The sequence below is a fragment of the Vicugna pacos genome, chromosome 6, assembly GCF_048564905.1.
Source record: "Vicugna pacos chromosome 6, VicPac4, whole genome shotgun sequence".
In the NCBI taxonomy this organism is placed as follows: domain Eukaryota; kingdom Metazoa; phylum Chordata; class Mammalia; order Artiodactyla; family Camelidae; genus Vicugna; species Vicugna pacos.
Genome location: NC_132992.1, coordinates 34,339,357 through 34,347,353, shown reverse-complemented (window position 1 = coordinate 34,347,353; position 7,997 = coordinate 34,339,357). Strand labels below are relative to the sequence as shown.

The following is a 7,997-nucleotide window of genomic DNA, read 5'->3' as shown; positions in this document are numbered from 1 at the left end:
TTCCCTTTTAACCCTCCAATTAAAACCATAAGGGGATAGTAATATACATTTTTTTAGAGATAAGAAATCTGATGTTTAGAGAAGGTGTAGACTTTGCTCAAGGTTATAAACAAGGAGTTAAAGTAGAGGTTCAAACCCAAACGGTCTAAAATAAAATTCAGGTCCCTTCTACCACAGCATGCTTCTTCTTAACGCCAGAGTGCTTTGTGGTTAAGATATATATTAAACGATAGTTTAATAACAGAGCATCTAAGCCCAGGATATAATCCAGCCTTTTTGCAAGACTAAAACTTCTCTGGTTTCACTTTTATTTCCAGGAACTGATTCTTGTTTCAGTCTATGTCTTATCTGTATGTTGGTATATGAAGGCTGCAGCAGCTTAGGGGATAAAGTAATATAATTAGAGAAGGAGAAAGAAGCTTTGAGAAAAATGGGAGACCATTAAAAATAAAAAGGAAGAATGAGAATGACAGTTCTTTTACAGTAAAGAGCAGTGGACTCGTCCCATCATATTTAATGTCAATAGTCAATATTTACCCTGGTTCTTAAAAGCACTGGAGAGAAAGAAACTAGAGACTTAGTAAATTAGGGACAGAATGTTGTCCCACAGCAACTCAGTCAAAATAGGAAAGGAGGACTCTAGTTATAAACCGGCCAGAATTCTTAAAAAGTAAAACCACAGACCAAGACTAATTGTGTGGGAAACAGAATAGGGTCCCAAACATAAGCTCCAGAAGCCCTTTGAATTCTGCAGATTTCCCAGACCCCATAGGCTCCACATTACTAGAAATGAGAGGTTTTTGTTCCCAATCTGGAAATGATGCCTGCATGCAACAGCCACAGACCTATCCCAGCCTGGGGATGCTCACTGCTATTGCCAGAGGGAACCACTGTGGAAAGCAAAACAAAACCCCAAACTTCAAAAGAATCCATAGTTTTCAAGAAGGAGGATGGGAAGAAATGATAAACTATAGAATGATCAGGAATGGAACTAAAATTCCTCTTCTTCCATGTATTGTTTCTACCCCTCACGACCAGAATTGATTCTCCTGTCACTTTTCATACGCTGGAATTGTATTATGGAAATGTTTCTTTGAGACCACAAAATACTCTTAAAATTGTATGTATCTTTGGAAAAGTTGAAAGGTTGATAGTCTTGCACAGATGAGTGTGGATTAGTTTAATCAAGCTATTTTACTGAGTTCTAACTTGCGGTATACTAAAGGAATGCTGATTTTTAAGACTATAGAGAACCAGCCAGGCTGGGTGAGACAGGGAAACTAAGACATATAGAAAATTTGGGGGAGAATACTGGGGAAGAAAGGTGCAAAAGGAGCAGAAAGGAGCTAGAGACTATTTTTGTTTTAAGACCAACCAACACTGGTGCTGTACTCACCAAGACAGGAAGAGAAATGTCCTCCTTTTTTGACCCTTCTGTACAGAATGGGCCCAGCTCTAGTATCATTACAAACTGCAAACATTAAATCAGCTTCTCTGAGCTGGTTAAGTGACACGGCTCTTGTGGGAAACTGAATGGTATCCCAGGCAACTTAAAGGAAAGACGCTTTCAGGTCTAAAAAAGTTTTGGTTGATTAAACCATGTAAAATTGCCAATATTCAAGTGACTGTGACCAACAAAAATGGCGGTTTCACATGGACCAACCTTCAAGTTGACAAATCGAGACATCCTGAGTTTCCTACCTGAAGTCACATCATTGGAATGAAGAATGTGGAGAGCTATTAGCTATGCTGCGTAGAAGGATAAAAAAAAAAAATACAGACTTTGCTAGACTTGAAGACATTCTGTGATTGCTGATGCTGCACCACAAGTGATGCTATTAAAAATATGATGCTATAATGCACAGCTCCCTAGATGAAGCTCTCTCTATGTCAAAGCACCTCCTTCTACAGCCCTGGGCAACCTAGGACACCTAAATCTGTGGGTCTTTTAGGTTGAGGTTGACAGTGGGCATTATGGGTTTCAGGAGAACTCTAGGTTTTTCTTGCATCACTCAGTGTTCAGAAGGAGGGCTTCACACATGTGATCTAGTGTCTCTCTGGCCATGAGTTTACTTGGGCCACAAGAGAAAACTGCTTTTATGGTTTCCTTTTCTATTCTGTAATGTAATAGTAATTTAAAAGCCTGTAATTTGGCATCTAGATGAACTATATAAGGTATTTTTCAGGTCTATAGATTCACGATTAGACTTTAAGGAAGAAAACCCAGCTATTCTTACTCTCGTGCTCACAGGATATTTCCATAATTATATGCAAGAAACTGGCAACAATAGTAGTTCTTGTGGAGAGAAACTTACTTTTTCTCTTTACTGAGCTTTTTTTTGCATTGGGCTTTTTTTCAATATCATATATCATTTACTACTAATAATAAAATAATTTAAAAACAAGTACAATTTAAACTTTAAGTAGACAAAGCATTTTACTTGTAAAAGCACAGAGCCTCTCCCTTTATAAATGTTTACATCCTGTTCTTCTTGCTCTTCTGTACAACCTTATCATTGTTGTGACTTTTAAAAATAATTCTTAGGAACTGTGGGAGGTGGAACAGAGATACAGAAGATTCTGATGATCGAAACTGCTATTTATTCTGAAAATATTTGTAATTACCTGTTATATGATAGGTCCTGGGCTAGGTACTTCCTTCTTTCCATGATTTCTGGAAGGCTTCTTGTGTAAACACCCAAGCAATTTTTTTTTCTTTAAGAGTTCGCATGCTTAAAATGCTTCCCATAGATAAGTGGCGCTCTGTTTTTCATGAATGCAGCAACCAATGAGCTCACCTGCAGGGAACATCACGCAGGGCACTGAGGGAAGTCCCAGCTGTCAGAGGCAGAGACAGCACTGATGACTTGCAGGTGAGATAGAGGATAGTCATGTGTGTGTTTCTGTGTTTGTGTGTTTGTGTGTGTGGTGGGGGGAATCATTTTGAGCTAGATCTGCAACACTGAGAAAATAAAAAAGAGGAAGATATTAAAAAGGAAGGTGGAAGGGAGGTGGCAATAGAAACTAGTACAGGGACAATTTTTTTTCCTTCCAGTTTTATTGAGATATAATTGTCATACAACACCGTACAAGTTTCAGTGGTACCTCATTAACAATTTGACTTACATACATCATGAAATGATTATCACAGTAAGTTTAGTGAACATCCATCTCATATAGATATAAAATTCCTTTTGATAAGAACTCTTAGGATTTACTGTCTTAGCTTTCATATATAACATATAGCAGTGTTAATTATATTTATCATGTTATACATTATATACCTAGTACTTATTTATCTTATAACTGGAAATTTGCACGTTTTGACTGCCTTCATCCAATTCCCATATCCCCTATCCCTGGCCTCTGGTAACCACAAATCTGATCTCTTTTTTCTATGAGTTTATTTGTTTGTTTGTTTTCGATGTATAATTGACCTATAACACTATGTTAGTTCCTGTTACATAGCATAGTGATTCGCTATTTCTATATATTTCAAAATGATCACGGTAAGTCTAGTCACCATCTGTCACCATACAAATATACTACATAGTTATCAACTATATTCCCCACACTGTACATTTCATACCTGTGACTCATTTATTTTGCCACTAGAAGGAATTTTGCACCTCTTAATCTCCCTCATCTATTTCTTTCTCTACAGGAATATTTTAATTCACAAAAATGTTGAATTACTCAAAAGCTGATTCCGAAGATTTGTAAACAGAATCTTGAACACACTGAAAGAGCTTGCTACTGAAGGCAATTTTGTAAAGCCGTAGAACTTCCTTGTTTAAATTTCAGATAGAGGAGGTGTAGATAAGAAGATAAGAGATAAGAACAATGCCTTATATTTGCTTAAATTCTCAGAGTTTTCAAAGCCCTATAGACATACATTGCTGCTCTGAATCCGTACAAAGATGCTGTGAGAATTGTTTTCCATTTCACAGATGAGGAAAGTGCAGCTTAAAAGTGGGGTCTCTTGCCCATGGAAACCTGGCAGAAAATGGCTGAGGCTTAGGCCCAGAGGCCCTCCTGCTGGCCCCAAGCTACCCTGCCTCCAGTCTCTCCAGAAACAAGCAGAGCTCATGTGAATGTATTAGGGAAATCTCTCTGATTTTCATAAAACCACAACAGTGACTATGCCTAGGTAGGCATCCCTATTCCTCCCATTCTTTCCCTCCAAGCCACCTTCCCGGGTCTGCAGCTCAGCCATGTTCCTAGAGTTCCATTCCGCCATTTGGATTATGCCTCGCTCTTCCCCCAGTATCTTTGCTAGCTCTGCACAGCCTACAAAATCAAGCTCAGGCTCCACAAATTGGCAACCAAGTCCTCTGCCTCAGCCCCCATCCACTACTCCACCCCTCCTTCCCACTTCAGCATGATGTTTCTTGCCCTTTATAGCTAGTGAAGCGGAGCAGTATACCACCATTTAATGTCCCAGAAGGCCTGGGTTAGGATGAGGCGGGCCTTAAAGTTTAACAGGACATCAAATAACTCAATAATCAAGATAAATCTTTCAATGCAATATTTAAAAAATTAATGCCCAACATGAAAAATATCAAAATTCAAAATACAGACAGGGTCGGTCATATTACTCGTTTTTCCCTTTCCCCTCCCCCAGACTTCAACATGTCTCAGCAGAGTACTGTCAAGGAACCTACAGAGACTTTCCACTTGGGTACTTTTATTAATGATGTTTCTCCAGAGTCAGTTCTCACACCCCTTTCCACATCAGTAACTTAGTTTCTTTTCTTGAATACCTCAGCATTTATCTGTAGCCCTCTTCTGTCTGGAAAATCTATTTTCCTTAGTAACTGGCCATACTTCGATGGCAATCTGAATCATCTTGGACTCTTGCCAGCGCTTTCCCAAACCACCGTGGGCACTCAGTTCCTCTTTGCTAAAAGAACGCAGAAACCATAATCCTCAAATTGGCTGGCTGCGGGTTGAGCAGAGAAGGAACTTAGATAGGTTTCGTTTGGTCTAGAGTTTTTAAAAAACTGAATTTTTATCAAGACTTAAAAGTCGGGATATTTCACAGGAAAAAAATCGAAATCTCTGTTATGTATTGGAAAATCAGAATATCTAGCTAAAGCAGGCCCAGATTCTTCCACGACACCAATAGAAATTTAGAGCCCAGGGGCTCTCTGCCTTCAGAGTTCTCTCCAGTTCGCTGCCTCCTACCCGTTTCACTCACTCACATTGCCGGCCAGGCCTATTAGCTCTGTTAGTTTGCGACCCTAGGCAATGAAAAAACGAGTACACGGGATAAAACCCTTGTGCTGGGTCCACCTGTCTCTCCGGGAGAATAAATGTTTCCTCTTTCTCCTTTCCAATACAGTCTTGCAGAGAGGCTCGCAGAAGCAGCTCATCTTTCTAACACAAACTTCCCCCAACCCGTGAAACTTGCAAAGCCCTCAGCACGCTGTTTCTCCCCTGCCCTTTGCTCCAGGGTCCTCTCCCCGGCATCAGCCCTCCCCCCCCCCCTACCGCGGGCGCTCGGGAGCCTGGGGCGGGTCCCGGCCCCCAGCTCAGTGATTGCCCCGGGCCGGGGCGCTCGGGCTCGCCCACGGCGGCACTGGGCATGCTCAGAGGCGGCCGCGGGGGCAGCTTCGCTTCTCAGGCGCTCGCACTCGGCGGCGGGCGGCGCGCGGCTGCAGCTGGAGCTCCAGCGCCCGGAGTTGGAGTTGCCGGGAGTTTCCCCTCAACCCCTCCCTCCTCGCGCGTCGCAGCGGGAGCCGGCGCGGGAGCCGCGGGCGGCGGCCAGCCAGCACCGGGGCCGGCCGAGCCTCGTCCGGAGCCCGGAGCCCCGCGCGGGGCAGCTCCCGCGGAGGAGCCTCGCCGGCTGGGACGCGTGCCGCGCACTGGCACTGCCGGGGCACCAACTGGGCTACACGGTACGGCCGGGGCGTGGGGAGCCAGGCGGGTTCGGCAAAAGCCAGGCCAGGGTTTGGGGGGGTGCGGCTGCCGCAGCCGCGGCAATTGGGGCGCCCGGCGCTGGGTCTGATGCGGGCAGCTAGGTCAGGGACCCCCGCTACGGGGCCGGGGGAGTAGGCAGGCACCCAGAGAGATGCTTTCAACTTGGCGGGCGCCGGGAGAGGGGGCTGTGCGCCCGCGCGCAGCTGCTTTGTGCGCGCCGAGAGGGACTCGGGTCCCTGGTTCTCTCCAAACCTGGGACCCGGTGTGCGGGCAGGGCTGGGCAAGCCTCAGAGTGGAGCAGTTTCCTCTGAGAAAGTTGAGGATGGAGCCCTTCTTTCTTGACTGTCCCTGGGGTTGGGTGGGTCCCCAGGGTGCCTTCCCGAGGACCCCAGTGTGGAGGAACTGAGTGGGTCGCTGCGCCCCTGGGCTGAGTTCCTCCACCCCCGGCTGAAATTCACGGATCACCCAGATCTTCGCTTCGCTGGCGTCTTCTAGGAAAAGCATTCCTGCCAAAACTGAGGTAGGCTGTCCGAACGGGCATGGCTCCCCGACTCCCGGACGTTTAGCTGGGCGACGCCTCCTCCCCAACCTCTGATGTGGCCAAGGGCGCGGGGTTCCAAGTTAGCGTTTATGATGCGCACACATATGGCAGGGAACGTGGGGGTAGGTGGATGGCCCGATTTTTCCTCCAGCCTTTTCTCAGGTTTACAACAGCCCACCAACCCCAACCCGTTCGTCTTTGCAAAGGACATAACCTGGAGGAAGAGTCAGGTGGAGAGTTTGGGCTGGCCTACTGCTCCTTAGGAGAGGATGCCAGGGTTGTATCTGGCTTGGGCTGCAGCCCCAGGACTTCATAACAGACCCTCTCCTCTGTCTATTATTCTTCCTCAGGGACTGGGTGGGAAGAAATAGGGGCAGTGGGTTCATAAGAATTTCCACTTCATCCTACTATCTCCTAAGATTGTGTTCCAGGCGACCCCAGGACCCTGGAACTGGCATTGGATGGGTTAGAGTGTGGAGGATGCTGACGCTTTCTCCCAGCTCCACGATTTTCACTTCTTGTTTTGAGTTTTGGGGTTTTGCCTGCACACGAGTCAGAGCTGCTGTCATAACCTGGGGGGTGGAGAAGCTTCAGCTTGGCAATGAGCCGCTGTTCGCCTCCGAGGCTGCTAGTGGGAATTGGTCCAGAAATGATTATGCAGGCTAGAAATATGCCTCTTTTTTTCCCCTCTTTTGGCTGAACACCTTGGCTGTTGGGTTTATGTGTTAAGTTCTTAAAGGGGAACCCACACACTGTTCAAGTGCCATGTTTTAGGGGCTCATCATTTCTGCTGCGTGCTTTTCTCTTTGTTTTTTCCGGGGGGTTAATCAGCTTTGGGGCAGATTTCCAGGTGCGGAAATCACTGAGTGTCCGGTTCTAGAGTGAGATAGACCTGAGGTCAAGTTTCAGGTTTACAGCCAGATTACTATGCTGATGGACAAATTGTTAGACACTATGAACTTCAGTTTTCTCTCCTGTCAGTTGGGGATAATAGTGACCTTATCCCCTTGCATTGCAGGGTTGTTGTGAGACTCAGGGGAGATAATGGCCATGAAAAGGGCTAAGAAAACTTTAAAAGCAGCATTCATGCCTTACTGTGGCTGTGCTCTTGACTCAGTTTTTTTGAATTAACTAATTCTTTTGATTACAACAAGATACCTAAGTCTTCTCCCTTCTACCCACTCCTCACCAAAAGGTTTGGTTTTGCAGTCTTTGAAAGGAGCTCTTTGTCTTCTTTTTTTCTCTTCCCTTAAATCCATCTCTCTTTTGATTTTAAGAGTTGAGGCTCCAGTCCTCTTATTTATCTGAAGGAAGCAGTGTGGTGTAGATTAGGAGATGGGGGTGGGGCGGGGTGCCTTATCAATGTGCAGAGCCCTGGGCCCCAGAATTGACATGTTAGTAAGGCCCAGTCTGAGATCCAAGGTTGATGAAGGAGTTAGCAGACCCTGAGCCAGAGCTCTGGCTTGATCTGTAATAGTGACCTTGGACTAAGGACTCAATCCCTCATCAGTGGAATCAGTCTGTGTGATTAAGG

The 7,997-nt window shown here is 45.4% G+C and overlaps 1 protein-coding gene across 2 annotated transcripts in view; it reads left to right on the top strand.

Moving 5' to 3' along the window:
* The first annotated feature begins 5,610 nt into the window (after window positions 1–5,610).
* STXBP6 (syntaxin binding protein 6) overlaps window positions 5,611–7,997 on the top strand; it is a 229,051-nt gene continuing 226,664 nt past the window's right edge. Inside the window, exons 1-2 of one of the 2 annotated variants that reach the window (XM_072962873.1) lie at window positions 5,810–5,900; window positions 6,293–6,442. The gene's annotated coding sequence lies outside the window, so the exon portion shown is untranslated. Of the gene's footprint in view, window positions 5,901–6,292; window positions 6,443–7,997 lie in introns of both variants that reach the window. The other variant, XM_015242004.3, reaches the window with a different exon arrangement.